Source organism: Podarcis cretensis (genome assembly GCF_951804945.1).
Source record: "Podarcis cretensis genome assembly, chromosome: Z".
NCBI lineage: Eukaryota > Metazoa > Chordata > Lepidosauria > Squamata > Lacertidae > Podarcis > Podarcis cretensis.
Window position 1 is genome coordinate 43,659,754 of NC_137184.1, and position 19,506 is coordinate 43,679,259.

The 19,506-nt window shown below is 44.0% G+C and overlaps 1 long non-coding RNA gene and 1 pseudogene across 2 annotated transcripts in view; one reads left to right on the forward strand and one right to left on the reverse strand.

Moving 5' to 3' along the window:
* LOC307208336 overlaps positions 1–19,506 on the forward strand; it is a 60,031-nt gene that overhangs the window by 37,880 nt on the left and 2,645 nt on the right. The window contains exon 2 of the long non-coding RNA XR_013835105.1: positions 8,403–8,489. This is a non-coding gene — a long non-coding RNA (uncharacterized lncRNA). The remainder of the gene's footprint in view (positions 1–8,402; positions 8,490–19,506) is intronic.
* LOC307208292 (high mobility group protein B2 pseudogene) lies at positions 16,263–16,979 on the reverse strand (annotated as a pseudogene). The gene has a single exon. The product of its transcript is annotated as a high mobility group protein B2 pseudogene (transcript).

Genomic DNA, 19,506 nt, shown 5'->3' on the forward strand with positions numbered 1-19,506 from the left:
AATGTAATGTGTGAACACCTCTTAGGTAGTGTCCCATCAAACTCAATGGGAATGAGATCCAAATAAACAGCCATAGGACTGCTCTGCACATTGCTGACACTTTTCCTCTCCTTTTATATGGTAATCCTCACCACCACCACAAACCTAACAACATAGACAACCCTGCTTCTGCAGAGGCACAAAGACTAAGAAAACTATCAAATATGTGTGTAAACTCTGCGGTCAGAGGTACTACATTTTAAAAAGCATAAATATATAGTGATTATATAGATAATGAGCACTCACACTTTACATTGTGGGTGCCCTTTGCGGGCTCACGCATGGTGCTACAGTTCCCAGGGAGCTTACTGGCAAACAGGGGCTGGCTTGCTTTTCAGTGTTAATTTTTGGAGGTTCATGCCCAGCCTCAGTAATCAAGTTTCTTGCTGGGAGGTAGGGCCAGCCCCATTTATAAATAGGGGGTGAAGCCAACAATAGTCAGGCAGTCAGCTCAGGAGATTTACCCTCCCTTTGTTTAATGTTTCTTGTTTGCAAGTTAACTTTTTCTTCCTGTTTAGTGGGTGCTGCTATGGTCTTTGACTGGTTGCTGTTGAAGGACCAGGAAGAAATTTTCCTGCATTGACAGGTTTTGTCTTTCCCGTAGCAATTCGTCACAACTTTGACGGTTATGGCCGTGGGTGGAATCCTTTAGTCTTTTCTTCCCTATATGGGGGGGCGTGAAGTGGTGTTTCACCTCCCTGTGGCGGCGATTCCAGAGTCTCCCTCTTAAAGGGGTTATATATATGGGTGTCACTGGCCATACACTGAAAGGTCATCAGTGAACTACCCTGCATGCGGGGCTTGGCTGCCTGCTACACTTAAGTCTCGTAGAGCACCCCCATATCCCATTTATCCTGATGAGCCCCAGTTCCCCCCAGCTGGGGGGGGGGGAGTGATACAAACCCAAGGCCTAAGCCAAGGTCTTCCTACATTTGGAAGTTTAATAAAGTTTTGGCCTAATTTTAATTCCATATAACGTCAGAGTCTTTATTCCTTCCTTATGATCCCTGATGGCTGGGGCTGTCACTGCCTGATCACACAATCTCTGTAGGAAGATGTGGTTAAAGTGTGTGTGTGTGTGTGTGTGCGCGCGCGCGCATGCTAGCAATTCAGTATTTTTGTTTTCTATTGAGGTTCCCCTTAGGGTGAAGTTTGGAATGCACACCAAATGTGTCTGTTGATATTAAAGTCATTAAGTAGCCTTTGGAGGTTTAGTGCAAGGCAAAATCCTTGGCCGATGGCCAGACAGAGCCAACATCTTCTTTTTCTTTTACAGGCACTATAATAGACTCTCCATTTCATACTCACAAGGTTTAGAGGTTGAAATTCCTTTATTACAAGTTGGGATGGGTTGAGCAACTTACTCCATCCCTGTTTGCTCCCTCTGGCACTCAGCCATTGGATTGTTGCTTTCTGTTCTGTCCCGCTATATCTCATTCCTTACCATTGTAGACTGTTCCACCTATTTGTGTACATTTTGTATGCACTTCTTATGTAAGATTTGGACTTTTGATGTAAAACGCACACTTTTCAATGCTGCCCAATGCATTCAACCATTGAACTTTGGCCCATCTCTCTGCAAGTCCAGCCAATGGGTACACACTGGGACTTCATGCTAAAATGAAATTGTTCTGCCTTGCAAAGAAACAGTCACATCATCTGACTTCTAGGCTGCTGGTAGTCTAGCAAAATGCTCACTTTGTTTTCAGTTATCACTAGAATAATCTCTTCTACTGAGCATAAACATTATTAAATATTTACTTTTGGATAAATAACAATACTCCCCGCCCCCCCCCAAAAAAAAAGTTACCAGGAGAATCAGCCTTAGCGTTTTCTTCTCATTAGCCCTTTGCTTGTTGCCACCTGCTTATGAAACAAGAGCTAACTAGGAAGTGCTAAAGTGTTCCCACTTGGCTAATGAGAGGAGACAACAGAACTCACTCCACTAATTATTTTTTTGCCAGGAGCAAATCTAGGGGCCTTGCTAGGTGAAGCTGAAAGCACTCCAACAAATTATATGTATGGAGACCAGTTCGGTGTGCATTTTAAAATCTTCCCACTGTTTTTCCCATTCCTTGAGGGCTTTATTCTTAAAGGCATCATTCTTTATAATAACCATCATGTGGTCCATTTTTGTTTTTGCTACAGCTTGTCTGTCATTCCTTGTATTGCCTCCCCCTTTCTTTCCAACTGACCCCCGAGTGACTGTTCTGCCTACCTATCTCCTTGAATAAAAGCATGGAAGGAACTGACCCTAGCATTACCTGTAATTATATAACAAGTTTAAAATTACAAGCTTCCTTGTGGAAATGCTCATTAATCTTTCTGGCAATAGACTTCTTTTGCTGTGGAATGTTTCCCAGAGTGCTGGAAGTTAACTAGATGTAAGAATTTGGCCTTGGTTAGGTTTATTGGTTTCTTATCCATTGCTTCCATTCTCTGAGGCTTGCTACTTGCAGGGGGTCACTTTGGACTGATTTGCATAAGTATGCTCTTCCTGTTCATACCCAGTGCTGACTTGCACAAGTGAAATTCCAGTAATTGCACAGGTAAATTTTTCATGTCACCAAGCATCACCTCACACATAATGGTTTGGAACCAGATTTTATCATGCATAGAGCAGAACAATTGAACTCACTTTAGCAACAATGTATCTACTTTAAGCATGATGGGAAGCTTGGATCCAACCCAGTGAACAGATGGGTGACATATACCCCTTAGCTTCATTTAATTCCTTTAGATATAAGCCCTGGAAGTGGGTTGCGGACAATGAAGTGATAGCATGCCATACCTTTCTGTATGCAAAACTATTATCATTAGTTGGCAGAAGAACTGAGGTACGTTTCACATCTACTATTTGTGACTGAAGGAACAGAGAGAGTGACATTTCTCACAGTCCCTTGAAACTATCCTGTAGAATTGCAATTGCCACCTCAGGGTGTGTTTCTCATGCAAATGTTGAAATGGGCTGTCTCTATAATCCCATGTCTGTAGCATAACGATATGGACCTACAATTTGTACATGGACCTCAGGCAATGCACATGCATTGTTATGCTTGGAGAATTCCTACACATAAAACTTATTAAATGACAAAAAACCCCGAATAAACTCCCCCCTCCAAAAAAAAGCTTTAAAGGTATAGGATCTCACTCCACCCCCCGTTAAATCAGTGGGTGAGTGGGGAGAATAGGGATTGTACATGTGGGAGAACAAAGAGAGCTCAGACCCCAGAATTGAATTGTACAACCTCCAAATTGGGCTGAGGCAAATCAGGCTGTCTTGCAAAAGAACCAGATAGGGGTCCAAACCAAAACTTGCAATCTGCACACAACACCCCTCCTCCTGATTCCCAGCTTGCTTCCAGCTTTTAGAACCAGGACATAACATTTCATGAAATGTCTTTCCCTTGTACCACTTCAATAACAATTCCAGAATTGCTGGTTTCCACCAGCGATTTTTTCTCCTTCCTGCTGTTTCATTCTTCTTTCTGTTATCTCTTTCCTTCTATTATCAGCTCTGTTAGATTACCGTGCTGAGATTCGCAGGGGCTTCTAATCCTGGGCTAATGTAGGGCTGCTCTTCACCTCCCTCGCCTTCATTTTATTTTTTAATATCTAGGACAAAGGAGGCTCTTGTTTGATGTTATATTTAATTACTCGGTAATGACTTGAGGTGAGGAGCAATCTAATTTCTGGAATGCTATTGGGCAGCCAGTCACTGACAACAGCTGAAAAGAAATCACATCTGCTGTGTGCAGCACACTTATTGTCTTCTGTCCCATTTCATGTGGACAGAAGGTGCTGCACACACAGATAGCCCATAATATGTAGCCCTGTTGCGCAGCATTTCTACTTCTTCTTTTCCTTGCCAGTTAGGCTGTCTCCATATTTGTAAAGAATTGTATAAAAAAGGAAACAGATACCACCCAAAGGAGAAGAAGGGGCAGCTGTTCAAATGCAGTTTGTTTTTTGTAAGGGTCCTTGTCCCTAAAGGTGGAGTTGGTGCACAACAGCAGTTTACTATTGCCATTTTGACACAGTCAAGCTGGGATTTTTTTCTACACACTTACCAGGAAATAACTCCCATTGAATTCAATGAGAGCTTCCTTCAGAGTAGAAGTGCACAGGATTTTAAGGCTGCAGGCCCAACCCTGACTTATCAGGATAAAGCCCTATTTAGCTTAGAGGGACTTGTTTTTGAATAAAACATATGTACAATTTCACAGCAAGATAGCTGACAGCCTCTGTTGGCTGTTTCTATGTGACCTTGGCCTTTGACACCTGAGGTGTGTGTTTTAGGACAACCCTATTCTTGTGACCGTGAGATGCATTAACTGTTTTTAATATTGATTTTTAAATTGTTGTTACCCTGTTACCCTGGGGAAGGGCAGGTAACAAGAAGAACAGCAACAAGAACAGCAGCAGTATGGCATTCTCTGCTCTCTCAAGAACAGTAACTAATCATAGAACCATAGAATCATAGAATTGTAGAGTTGGAAGGGACCATGAGGGTCATCTAGTCCAACCCCTTGCAATGCAGGAATCTTTTGCTGATACGTTTAACATCATACTTTGGGATTGTAGGTATATTCTTCTTGTGTTTTCTTTTTTCTTTTTCTTTGATTGTAACAGCCTTATTTTATGCGTGTACCTATAAGATATGGAGCTTTAGTGAATTTCAATAAAAACATTCCACCACTAACAACAACATCCAAGTTAATTAATCAAAGAAATGTTATCTAAATAATTAGATGATTAAATCTGCATAAATATGCATGTGAGGGAGGAAATCTTGTTCTAAAGTTTAGGAAGATAAGAAGCAGCTTTATACTGTACCATACATTTAATGCACTGATCTGGGAATTGTAGCTATGGGTAGAGAACAGGGGGCCTCCTAACAATGTTCAGTACCTGTAACAAACTACAATTACCATAATTCTTCAGGGGAAGCCATGACTGTAATAGTGGTATTATAGTGCTTTAAATATATAGCATAGATGTCAGAGGTGCCAGTTTGTGGGGGAAAGTGGGGGGGGGGCACTGTGCACATGACAACAGGACATTAGGAGGAGCTGGGGGAGGAGCTCAACATGACGGCTCTGCGACCTAATGGCCAGCTGCTTCTCTGCCTCCCACTGGTGCTGTCACCAGTGGGAGGTTGCTTCAACCCCCATTCTCCTCTGTGGCAGGAGGAGGAGCTGGCCACTGGAGGCATGCCATGCTCGGATCTGCATTTCACCTCCATGCTTTTTGAGCATTGAGGGGCCCCTGGTCCTCACCCAAAAAAAATAGGGGGGTAGCAAAAGATCTTGGCTCCCATGAGCTGGTGCCCATGAGAGATGTTGCCCCAGACACAAAAGAACTTGAATGAATGAGAACTAAACATCCGAGATAGGCTTTCCCCACAGTGTCACAAACATATGGTGAGCAGGTGTGCATGTGCCCACAGAGGCCTTCCCTAACATGCCATTGAGTCTTCTCCCCTCCATGGAAATTACGCTGGGAGGGCAGTAAATAATAGATACACATATGTGCAAGCATATTCCTAGACAGAGGCTACAGTATATTCACAGTATGATTGAAGCACTTTTATAACACTTTTCAGGAGACATTGGGGCACACACACACACACACACCCTTTGCAAGGGATTAGGAAGATACGCACAAACCAAAAAAGAAATGGGGACAGATGGAAGTTGTTAAGTTGACAATAATGTTGAAGAAGCATTACAGTGAAAATTCAATTGAAGGAAACTGGCTGCACAAGATCTATAAAGGGAACTGGAGGTTGTTGGAACTGGAGTGGGTATTATGCTGGTAGTAACAGTAATGCAAGGAAAGACAAAGCATGACTTTTTAATCATCTATGTGATATTTATGTATTGTTGCCATGAAATATTAGTTCTCTTAGTTAATTGGCGGAGCTCACCATGCGGAATCTCTCCATATATAGAACTGTAATGAATATATGTGAAGAAGGAGCCAAGGACGGACATGAGTCTGACTGCTGTACTTGACTCCTGCAGGTTGTTGCGTGTCGAGGTCCCCAAACCACCCCCAATAACTCACACATCACACATCAATTTTGGTTTGGGTTTTTGGCACGATTTTGGCCACAACTTTATTTAAATACAATCCAAGTGAGTGGTTGCTTAGGCATTGGTTCAGACTATCTGTCCTTGCTGAGGGGACAGAACTGACTTCCCGATCCCAGTGAAAGCCAGTGTGGGAAACAAATTTTGGGGAGAAAAAATGAAGCTGGGCCTCAGTCCCTCACTTCTCCCCTCATGCTCCTGGTGGCTTGCACGGCCCAAGTCCGATGCCAGGGACAAGGACGAAAAGAATGGCAAGCCCCTGGATTCCTTTAACGGAATTCCCTTTCCGCACCACCATTGGAGGGGTAGGCACTTACCCCTCCACCAACCAATTTGAACCAATGCCTAACTGCCAACCGTACAAGTTGTGACAATTTGCTACTCAGTAGGCAAAACCAAATGGCACCAGCCAATCAGCCAAATGGACAAATTCCTACCAGGCCCCTGCCTCAAAGCAGACGACCCCATGACAGGCATAGCAAGGTCAAGCCTACAACCCCCCCCCCAAATACAGGGAGGGTGGGCGGGTGATCCAGTGCAAGTAGCCAAGAGAACGTTCAAAGTTGGGCGGGCGACCAGTATTTAAAACCTCTGACCCCTCCTTCAAAATTGGCAACAAGCAGTTCTCCCCAGTGACCCAATTAACCAATTCACTGCCTGGGTCCCTCCATAAATCCACCCAGCAACAATGGGGTGGCTTGTATCCCCCACTGCAACACGTGCTCTCTACTAGGGAGAACACGTTTTGTGGGAAGGAAGTGGGCTGGGAAGGACACTGCCATACCCCTCTGGGTGTTCTTTCATGACAGCCCAAATGCAATACCATATGGGTGCCATAGGGACGCAGGTGACGCTGTGGGTTAAAGCCTCAGCGCCTAGGACTTGCCGATCGAAAGGTCGGCGGTTCGAATCCCTGCGGCGGGGTGCGCTCCCGCTGCTCGGTCCCAGCGCCTGCCAACCTAGCAGTTCGAAAGCACCTCCAGGTGCAAGTAGATAAATAGGGACCGCTTACCAGCGGGAAGGTAAACGGCGTTTCCGTGTGCGGCTCTGGCTCGCCAGAGCAGCGATGTCACGCTGGCCATGTGACCCGGAAGTGTCTCCGGACAGCGCTGGCCCCTGGCCTCTTGAGTGAGATGGGTGCACAACCCCAGAGTCTGTCAAGACTGGCCCGTACGGGCAGGGGTACCTTTACCTTTTACCTTTATGGGTGCCATAAGGAGATTGGGTCAGGGGGCACTGCAAGGCCAACTTGGAGCAAAACCTGTGAACTATATTTGGACAGAGCTAAATATGAAGTGTGGGAGTGAGAAGATGAACTTGCAGAACCGCAAAGAAAAATTATCCCAAAGTGATACTGAGGTGGGATAAACCTCTGGCCAGATGGATGGAGTTTGGTGGGTCACAGCCTCTGGAGTATGGACACTATCTGTCATCTATCTATATCATCTATCCAATTTCTATACCACCCTTCACCAGAGGATCACAGGGCAGTTTACAATATAAAAACACAAAAACCCATAACATAGTAAAAAAAACAACCACAGCATTTTTTTTAAAATTAGCACAATTTCCTGAGCATTTGTGTGTTGCAGTAGTTGTTGTTTTTCCCTCCCTGAGGTAGCTCAGTAGTGAGCCAGTAATTTGCTTGACTTTCTTCTTTGTAAAGCCAACCTGAGGAGTCACAGCATAGACCTCTATCCCCTTTGGGCATTGAAGACCCAGCAAGTGAACCTGGAGGACAGGGAATGCTCTGGGGCTCTATTGTCAACTGTGAGTAGTGCTGCCCTATAATTGTGCTAAGGTGGCATAATGTAAAGAAAGTATATACTGTTTGTATTAGTGACCGGTGGAGCTTCTAGCAAATGCTTTCATTCTTTTTCATCTTCATCTTCAGTTCTGATAGGTCAAAGGGGAGATAAAGCCACAAAAGAGATTAAGAGATTTCTTTAACACATTGCTCATGCTTGATTTTTTCTCTGCTTTGCAAATGGATGCAAGACAGTAAAAGATTTTTGCTACAAAAGAGATGTGAGACTAGAAAGCAACCTTAGCTTTCTGATTCATGGTACATTAAAATGCCTCAATTTGCATGCTTCAGAACCTCCTTCCATGTAGACACATCTCTTCAGTTGCTCTTCAGTTGCCATGCACTTCCCTTTGGTCTGCTGCTTCAAAGGGACAGTTTGGTCCTCTGCTTCAAAGGGGCAAAGGGAAAACCGATGATGCCTGCAATCTCATGGAATATTTGGTAATTACTATCCCTTTCAGAATTGTATTCCTTGTGAAGGAAGAAGAGAAAAAGGCAACAGAGATGTATGTGAGCACTGAAGTTCCTCCAAGAATAACAGATTTGTGGTAAGCAAGAAAGAATTTCAACAAGGCCACCATTTTTATCTACAGGTGGGGTGTGCATATTCCTTTGTGTACACTACATTATATGAGGATGAGCATAAGCATAAGCATAAGAAGAACCTGCTCAATCAGGCCAGTGGCCCATCTAGTCCAGCATCCTAAACTCACAGTGACCAATCAGATGTCTATGGGAAGACTGCAAGCATGACCTGAGTGCAACAACACCCTCTTCTCATGCAATTTCCAGCAACTGGTATTTGGAACCATGCTGCCTCCAACAGTGGTGGTAGAGTTGGAGACTTCCGCTAAGGCAAATGATATCCTCTTCTACCAAGGACCATTACCCCACAAGAAAATTCACCTGAAGGCCACAAACAATTAGCCAATTACTCCAATTGCATTAGGCAACAAATTGCATTTGTGAGAGAGAGAAAATATACAGCCTAAGAAGATACTACTGTGTATTGTTGCCATATCCTGAAGCTCTTGCTACTCTGATGCTGATCTGCTTAAATGACCATGACAACTACACTTGGAAAGCAGGGATGGGGAGCTGGTGGCCCTTTAGATGTTATTGGGCTACGACTCCCATCTTTCCAGATGATTGACCATGCTGGTTAGGGCTGATGGTAGTTGAGTCCAAGCAACATCTGGAAGGCTGCAGGTTCTTTACCCCTGCTGGAGGGAAAGGTGGGTGAAGGCACGTGCTAGTTCCTTCTACCAGGACTGTTGTTATTATTTGCCAAAGCAAGCAGGTGATGAAGGGAGGGTTGGATGCTGCTGTAAAAAGTGCATGAAACACCTTGCTGTAGGACCACCTGCTTGGCCACTCTCTTTGCCAGCCCTCCCCACTGAGTAAATGGAGAACAGCTGCTAGGAAATGCTTCAGGACAGCATGAAATTAAGGGGAGGGATGCAGCCAGCTCTTAGCTCAGACAGTCCCCACACATGGGCCACAACAATACATTTCAAAACTTTTGAAAAAAGCAAAAAATTGTTGTATCCCAAGGAAATGTTTCTTAAAAAGTGCATTGTGAGGAATGAGTGATCTATAATAGCTAAAACAAAAAAAATCCTTCCAGTAGCACCTTAAAGACCAACTAAATCAGTTCTTGGTATGAGCTTTCGTGTGCATGCACACTGACTTAGTTGGTCTTTAAGGTGCTACTGGAAGGAATTTTTTTGTTTTGACTATGGCAGACCAACACGGCTACCTATCTGTAACTGGAACTATAATAGCTAGTGTGGTAAACCTGGTTGTATGCTGGGCCAAAGAGAAATGCTGCCCCCTCCCCCCAGCTCACTGCAGAAATTAGGACGGGGGTGAAATGCAGCAGAACGAAAAAAACATGGGGGTTATTGGTGGCAACATGCAGAACTACAGTCTACTCAGAAGGAAGTCCTGTTGAGCTCAATAGAGCTTACAAACAGGTCAGGGTACAGGAGTGCAGCCTATGTCTTCCAAGTTTCTTCTCCTGATATAGGCATTATTTAGGAAACCCATTATATTCATGAGAGCATCTTTACCTAGATGTCTCTGTTCCTTTTCATATGTTGATTATCCCTCAGCGGTAGGGTACCTGCATTGCATGCAGAAAGTTCCATCTTCCATCCCCAACAACTCTAGGTAGGGCTAGGATAAGATCCTGCCTAAAACCCTGTACAGCTGCTGCTAGTCAGTGTAAACCAGGGTTTCCAAACTTGGGTCTCCAGCTGTTTGGGGGCAATAATACCCACCATCCCCGACCACTGGTCCTGATAGCTAGGGATGATGGGAGTTTTAGTTCAAAAACAGATGGAGACCCAAGTGGACACCACAGATGGAAACTGTGGTTTAGATAATACTGATCTAGATGGACCAAAGGTCTGACTCAGTATAAGGCAGCTTGTTGTGTTCCATTATGAAGATTCTCAAGAAACCAAGATCCCACAGGCATAGTTTGCTTCTTTTTCCTGGTGTGAAAGGCTATGAACTTTTGTGTTTTCTTTCGTTCTACCTACCGCAAAAAAACCCAGGAACTATTGTTTTTCTTACTGGATCAATATGTTGAAGTTGCTTAAATAAAATATGAAGACTACAGTTGTGTGGTGTTTGACACACTAGGTTGCCAACAACCTCAAAGGAAGTGTTGACCCATGGATGTGAGATTCAGTCTTCAGTATATCTGGCTTCCACAGTCCATCTAAGCCCAAAGGATATGTTTTTATTGGTTTTTATCATAGTGAGAATCTGACCCTGATTTCCCCCCCTACTTCCTATCTCCCTTGATATATTATGGATTAGAAGACCACATTTACATTTGTATGACAGCTTTGAAACATTTGGTCTTGCTGTCGGCCTGGAGAGTGAAATTTTATTTTATGTACCGTATTTTTCGCCCTATAGGACGCACTTTTTCCCCTCCAAAAATGAAGGGGAAATGTGTGTGCATCCTATGGGACGAATTCAGGCTTTCGCTGAAGCCTGGAGAGCGAGAGGGGTCTGTGCGCACCGACCCCTCTCGCTCTCCAGGCTTCCCGGACCTCTCCGCCAGCAGCAGGAGCACTCCCGCTGCTTGCGGAGAGTTGCCTGCATGCCGAAGCCTGCGCCCACTGAGATCAGCGCATCCAGGCTTCGTGGACCTCTCCGCAAGCGGCGGGAGCCAGCGCTGGGCTCCCACGGCTTGCAGAGAGCTGCCTGTTTGGGGACTGGGGTCGGGGGAAGCTTGGGCCTCCCCCGCCCCAGCCCCGCGCCTGGGGGAAAATATTTTTTTCCCCTTTATTTCCCCCCCAAAAAACTAGGTGCGCCTTATGGGACGGTGCATCCTATAGGGTGAAAAATACGGTATATATGAATTTATCAGTCATATAGTGTTAGCTGCTGATGTAAGAAACAAACAGATGCGGGTCAACTCATAGGACAATTCCCCAAGTAGCACAGTATGGGTCAGATGTTTCCCAAGGCAAAACAGCAGCAGTGAGGAATGTCAGGCCTGAGGGACAAATGTGGTATGCCCTCCAACATGCCACAGAGGAAAACTGGCATGCGCATCTTTTGCATCCGTGCTCCTGCATGAGTCGTGTGACTCGCATGAGAGTGCCCCCAAATGCATGTTTTGGGGGGTCATGCTCTCACAGGAGCCAGGTGACTTACACGAGAGCACCCCCCCAAAAAAGGGGCATCTTATGGGGCTGTGCTCTCGCCGGAGCCAAAACAGGACATCCTGGGATCCAATAAGAAGCTGGGATGACTTGTATAATTCTGGGATGTCCTGGTCAGATTGGGACAGTTGAGGAGGTATGCTATGGGCCTCCAGACAACTCTATCTGGGCTGGATCTACACTGACCTGTTTAACAATATTAGAATGATATTAGATATGTCGTTCTAAAATGTCACAGAGCATACTTGTAAATTAAAGTGTTTTATCTTGGTTTTTGTCCATCAAAACGCTGTCTCCCTGGCCTTCACAGTTGAAAGAAATTTGCTTCTGAATGCTTCTAGTTGCTCATTTCCCATAGGCATTTGGTTGATCACTGTGAGAACAGGATGCTGGACTAGATGGGCCATTGGCCTGATCCAGCAGGCTCTTCTTGTGTTCTTAATTTCAGAGGGGGTGGGGGGAAAGCAAGAGAGAGCTTTGTCGCTGATTCAAGCAGCACTGCTTTAGTAATTAAGAAGAGAATACTCTGTGGGACACAGCATCAATTGCAGGAATAGTCTTATAAGAATAGAATTGTAGTGTTTGGAAGGTACCCTGAGGATCATCTAGTCCAATTCCTTGCAATGTAGGAAACCTTCAGCCTTGGAGTAATCAGCATCATGCTCTAACTGAGCTGTCCATTATCAATACAGTAGGTGAGAGAAATTTAGTTTCTTCATCTGACCAAAGCTTCTGCATTGGAATCACAGCTTCAATGGGGGCATCAATTTCTGCATTCTCCTTTCAGAGTCATTCTTACTGCGTTGCTCATCTTGGGACCCCTCAGAAACTCCCATGGTGCACTTGGTCCTTGTCGGTAGAACAAATAGTCCAAATCAAACAATAAATCCTTTCATGCACTCTGCAAACTTCTTATTGGGTAATATAAAGGTAAAGGTAAAGGTACCCCTGCCCATACGGGCCAGTCTTGACAGACACTGGGGTTGTGCGCCCATCTCACTCAAGAGGCCAGGGGCCAGCGCTGTCCGGAGACACTTCCGGGTCACGTGGCCAGCGTGACATTGCTGCTCTGGCGAGCCAGAGCCGCACACGGAAACGCCGTTTACCTTCCCGCTGGTAAGCGGTCCCTATTTATCTACTTGCACCCGGGGGTGCTTTCGAACTGCTAGGTTGGCAGGCGCTGGGACCGAGCAGCGGGAGCGCACCCCGCCACAGGGATTCGAACCGCCGACCTTTCGATCGGCAAGTCCTAGGCGCTGAGGCTTTAACCCACAGCGCCACCTGCGTCCCATTGGGTAACATAGTGGGGGCAAATTGCTGGTAGCTGCATGTTTCATTATTTAGCTTAACCTAGAGGTGGGAGGCGGTAACTGGTCCTCCAAATATTAGACTACAACATCTATCAGTCCCAGTGTTCATGGCCAATGGTCAGGTAAGTTAGTAACTGTAGTCAAGCAACTTCTGGAGGTGCTTCAAGTTTTGCACCTGTCTGGCTTGTTGCTTTTTGGAAATAATACAATCCATATGAGTTTACTTTCAGCTGCTCTCTTCCTCTCTGCTTGGGCCAGATATGGACTGAGAGGCCAGCTGATAGGTGGGAGATTGAAGCAGATGCTGGAAACAGGATATACTTCCCTGTTTTCAAGTGTAATTGCTAGACTGCATCCTAAGAAAGACAACTGACATTCAAAACGATTCAGATGTTATCTCCTAGTGGCTAGCCTTATAGCTCTGAGGCCTTCTCCTTGGAGCTTTGATTAGCTTGTCACTCTCCAATAATTGAAAGCTGTGCGGGGTCATGAAATGGCATTTCTCTCTGAGTCTCTCTGCTTGTTATGGTATATCTCTGGTATGCTACAGAACAACCTTTCTCAGCCCAGTACCCTATAGGAGTTTTGTACTCCCAGAAGCCCTCCCCAACATGGACAGTGCATGGGGATGATGCGGAGCATCAGGGGAGCATCAGGGGAGCACAAAGTTGGGGAGAGCAGCTACGGAACTCACTTAGGCTCCAAGCCTACCAAAAATGAGTAGATGGACATGGGATAAGATCTGAATATCATATCATATATATATATATATATATATATATATATATATATATCAAAATTTATATATAGCTAGTTTGCTATTGTCCATCCATTGGTAGCCTTACAGATTACTGCAATGTGCCCTAAGTGGAGCTATACTTGGGGTTGGCTTGGAGACTGCAGCTACTTCAAAACACAGCAGTTAGGTTTCATATGGCACAAACTACCACTTGCTTGTGAAGTTATCCCTGGTTTATCCCTTAGCTGCCTAGCAGGCCATGGTGGGAAGGTGTCTTCTGCAAGTCCCCAAGGTCTTAGAAGCTCACTCTGCAGTAGCTCAGAGCAGGGCTTTTAGTGTGGCTGCCCCTGCTCTGTGGAACAGCATTTATGTTGAGGCATGTCAGGGACCCACAACTGGAAACAGTTGAAGAAATTTTTGTTCCGACAGGTTTTCTGAGCTGAATAAATGAGTCTTTGCTGTGAGTGTCTATTATGTATTGTTTTTGTTTATTTATTGGCTGTGTTTTTAACTGTTTTCTCCCCTTCTGTTTTTATTGTTTATCACCTGGAAGGCAAATGATGATGATAATAACTAATAAATAATTTATTAAACATGTTACTTGCCCCAAAGGCTTCCAAGCAACTAGCAACACATTTAGAAACAAAATAAACATATCATACTATAAAAACAAGTAAACTCCATAACAGTTACTGGAAGCTTTGGCAACCAACTGTATAGTTTTTAGGTTTCATTTCATTTCTAGGGGAAGTGTAGGATTGACTGATGTTGCTCAGAGACCCAGAACATTTTAAGAAATTCATGAGTGGAGATGGAAAAAGACAACTGGATAAATGCTTTTTTTCACCCAACCCCATTTTTCTTCGCTTATGTATGCTCTGCGGATATTTCAATGAGTAGACTCCTTAGAGTCATTCTTTAAGGCAGCTACCCCCAGCCTGGTGATTTCTGGGGGTTGTTGGACGACAACTACCATAAGTTAGAACCATTCCCCATGACCTAGCACCCTTGAGTCTTTTCTTTTATTATTATTTTTTAATTTGTGTTTTATTGATCATCAGTTACAAATTAATTAGATGTAAAAAGAAGAAAAGAAAGAGAATTATATCAACAACAACAACGAAAAGGCAGAGTGCAGAGCCATCACAAAGAGGGAAAAATATAACAGAGGCAATCTCAGTTGAGGATCACTGGATGTACAGTATTCAGATGAAACTATCATTCCACAATGTTTTGTGCATTGCTGGCAGATGGAAGCCATACTCAATAAATTGTGCATATTCAATATGTTTCATAAAATTTTGTGTTTTTCTTTCCAGTACAATTATGAAATGTCCAGTCCAATTAGACCCCCAAATATCTCTATTATTTTATTTACATCTAGAAGCTCAAGGAACACCTAATAAATACCTTATTACCCTTGATTCTTATTGGAGCAGTCCCTTTATTTTTCAAAAGGAGAGCAAATCCCTTTAAAAAAAAAAAAGCATGTGTGACCTACATAACATTAAAATCTTTGCTGCATGGATTTTTTCGGCCAGTGAAGCAGCAGGAGAATCTGCATTCGGCACAATGTTGTGCCTTAGCTCATGCAACAGCTGTTCTATAGGGAAAGCTATTTCGACTAGTTAGATTTCTGACACCCCTTTGAATGGTGGCTGGCAGGGAAAGACTTGAGCTGTCACAGCTTGGCTGCAGGGATTCAGTCAGAAGACAGAGAGTGAAGAAAAGATGGTGCATTCAAATAAATATAAACACTGCGTGGATTGATTCTTGCTGTGCATGCTTCCAAGTTTCCACTTTTTGTGAATCATTTTTCTTCTCCAAGATTTGACGGTCACCAGTAGTTAACTTCAATTTCAGAAATAGCCAGATGGTTGTACTTATTTCAGGCAAGGGAAGTGAGTGTTATATATTTGCAGTCAGATGAACAGGGATATCCTCTGGAAGATGATAATGTCCTCCCCCCATCCCCCCATCTCCCCTTTCCAAAATATTTCTCCACATTGCTGACAACTCTGAACCTGAACACCATATCGCTATATATAGTTGAGAGTGGGGAGCAATTGCCCATATCCCTAAGCCATGGTGGTCAAACACGTGACCCCCAGGCACACATGGCCCATGAGGTCTTTTGGCAGCCCTCAACAATGTCAACATCAAGTTCATTATCAGGAACGAGCTGGACGTAAATGACACCATGCAAGTTGCAGTTAATTCTTTTTTTCTTTTTCAAAATTGTTTTAAAAAGTAATACAATGCAATAGTATGCAAGACAAGGTTGACTACCAATTTTACTACCATTTTTTAAACTTTGCTCAAAATCAAGCTTTCATTGAATCCAAAGAAACATTAAATATGACTGAACATTTGACAATATCAGCTTTTAAAAATCTAACAATAGTGGCATTCATCTACTGCTTAAATTAGAATACAGGTCTCCCAACAATCACATTACCTATACACAATTCTGTACTGTTTTTATACTGAAGCTAACAATGAGCTGCATTCGACTTCACATTCTTAGCAAAATCATTGACTTTTGAGCACAAAATCTTTACAGCAGTTTTATAACGCCACTCTTCATCTTCATCTTCCTCCTCATCTTCCTCCTCTTCTTCCTCCTCTTCTTCTTCCTCATCATCATCTTCTTCAGGTTCTACTTTCTTCTTGGAGCCATGCTGGCCTACCTGGACCTTTCTTTCCTGCATCACCCTTCCCCTTGGCACGATATGCTGCAACATCCTTCTCATACTTCTCCTTTCGTTTTGCTGCCTTCTGCTCAAAGGGCTGTTTGTCTTTTGCAGTTTGCTCAGACCACATTTCGCCTAGTTTCTTTACTGTATCACCAATAGACAAACCTGGGTGGTCGCTTTTTATCTTTGGGTGATGCTCAGAACAAAACAGGAAGAAAGCAGATGGTGGTCTTTTGGGGACATTGGGGTCCTCCTCCTCCTCCTCCTTCTTCTCCTCCCCTTTAGGAGGAATATAACTTTTCATCTCCCTATCATAATGAACTTTGTCACCCTTTGCCATGTTTTCAAACTTGCCTTTTTCTTTTGCTGACATTGTCCTCCATTTCTCGGAACATTTCTTGGAGAAGTTGGAAAAGTTGACCGAAGTGTCCAGATGCTTCTTCTTATGTTCCTTGTGGCACATTTGCATGAAATAAGAGTACGAGGACATCTTGCCAAGGGGCTTGTTCGGGTCGCCTTTGCCAATGGCTGCGGTAACAGTCCCTGATTGGTGGGAAAAGACGTTTGTGGTACTTAGCTCCTCACCTGGTGGAGCTGAGGAAGAGAAGCAGTGGCCATTGGCGATGTTGAGAGGGGGGTCAAGTAAAGTGCACGGATCACCTTCCTTCACTGCAGTCGAATGGGTTGCAGTCAATTCTTCATTAGCAAAGACACGATCTGCACAAACTTGCTGGAGTTGCAGGCCTAATGAGAACAGCAGCTCATCCCCAGTAGGTCTGACCTCCATGAAGCAGTTACTGAGACTGACAATCTCTGCCTCCCCACAGCTGTCTAAGACCCCTCCTCTTCAGAGCTTTTTCCAAGCAGTTGGAGATTTCACCTGGGTGAAGCCATCCTTTCATCTGCCCTTTTCATGTCTCTTCTGGTTCTGGGAGGGAAGCTTGTTGCAGCAAGAGGGGGAGACACCTGCAACTCTGCACCAGTCTGACTCATTTCTGCCTCTTGGCCTCCTTTGTCCCATGTTCTTCCTTCAGCTTCTGCCTCTGATTCTGGTCTTTTTCTCTGCTCCAGACTCTGCCAGCTCACTAAATCCTCTTACCTCTTCAGCACCTCCTCCTCCTCCTAGTCTTTTCTCTCTACTCCCTCTGACCAATCCCTCTTGTCCAATCACCAACCCTTGGGCTCTGAGACTTCTTTCCTTCAAGGTTCCCCAGCTGGTTCCTCCCAACATTCCTCTGCATCTAACTAGTCCATGATATGCATGTACAGTGCCCTCAGACCTACTGCCTCCAGATCACCTTTTTTAAGGGATTGAGGGAAGTGGGGAATTTCTTTTCAGCCCCTTTTCTAATGATCTCCAACATAAAATTTACAGTTTTCCATAGCTGCCTCACAATGGTTCAACATCTTCAATTAATAATAATAATAATAATGGCCTCCAACAAAATATAAAAGAACATATGATACATCAGACATTATGACCCCAAGGTCACATTCCAGGTTATAGAATTATAGAATCTTAGAGTTGGAAGGGATCTCAAGAATCATCCAGTTCAACCCCTTGCAATGCAGAAATTTCAACTAAATCATACATGTCAAATGGTCATCCAACTTCTGCTTAAAAACCTCCAAGTAGAGTCCACAACCCTCTGAGGGGGGTTGTCACAGCACCAGTGGAACCACCAGTCACCACCAGTTCAGTCCCATTAGTATATATGGGAATTGAGTGTGTTTTTGCCCCAATGTGCATCACTTTACACTTACATACTTTGAATTGAATGCACCATTTTATTGCCCATTTACCAATTTAAGAGTTCCTTTTGGAGTTCCTTGCAATCACTTTTTGTTTTAAATGCCTTGAACCATTTGGTATCATAAGCAAACTTGGCTACTTCATAGTTGATCCCCAACTTGGAGTGCTTTAAAAGAGGATTAGACAAATTCAGGGAAGATATGGCTACCAGTGGCTGCTAGTTATGTTCTTCTTCCACAGTTGGAGGCAGCAGTGCTGTTGAATACCAGATGCTGGAAACCATGGGGGGTGGAGTGCTCTTGTACTTGGGTTCTGCTTGCAGGTTTCCCACAGGCAACTATCTGTTCAGCCACTATGAGAACAAGATGCTGGACTATATAAGGCCACCAGCCTGATCCAACAGGCTCTTCTTAAGTTCTTACATCCTAATCTTTCTGGGTCTCAATTTCTACTTTGGAAGAACTGTTCATTTATTCCTCAAGTGTCTGTAGATGTACCTTCATGGAACTCCATATATGTGGGGTTGGTGTGTAATTTTTTCTCTGGGTTTCCACAAATGCTTGTTCCCAATTTCTGGATTTGCTTCATTAAGTTGATTCACCCGGTCTTTGGAGGCTGCTTAAAGGCCTAATAGCATATTGAAGAAGAAATCTGGTCTGAAATTCATTGCAGCCTTCTGTGTTTTAACCTGGTTTCCCCTTGAAAGCCCCCAGGAACATACAGGATTCAATATGAGAGAGAACTCCAAATAGCATTTCTTTTCTGAGCTCTGTTTGAAAGCAGGAAGAAGGCATATCATCTAAAGCTTTTGAGAATAAATATAGGGAGAGGAAGGCTCGGATAACCTCAAATGGCTAAGATGTACAGACTTTCCCCTCCCACCTCACTCCTGAAAACCCATCCGTGATGCTAGTTATACCTGTTAACATCCACCTTGACAGTGCAAACCAGTTTCAAATGCAACAGAAAAATGGTACTAATTACCAGAATTTCTGGCTGTGCCTATACTAGATTCTTCATTGGCAGGCTAATGGGTGACCTGCTCTGCCTTGGCTTTTATATCTGTAGTATGATTAGGAGGCTCATAAGCCGCATATAATATAAAGCCTTCTAAATTTAGCCCAATAATTGAGCCATGTGACATTACCTTTCCACTGATGAGAGGAGCTGGAAATCAATGCAATTGATCGATGTGATTTGCTGTCTTCATAATGAGAAAGGGAAATGTGAGAACCCTTTTTCATCATTGCAGAAGCTCCCTGAAGCACAGACTCCAGCAAAATGTCCAAATGGTTCCAGTTTTGGCCAGGTAAATTCAGAAATCACCACTGAAACCATAGAATCAAATATCATTTTGGGTAAGAAGAAAATGTGCTGGTTT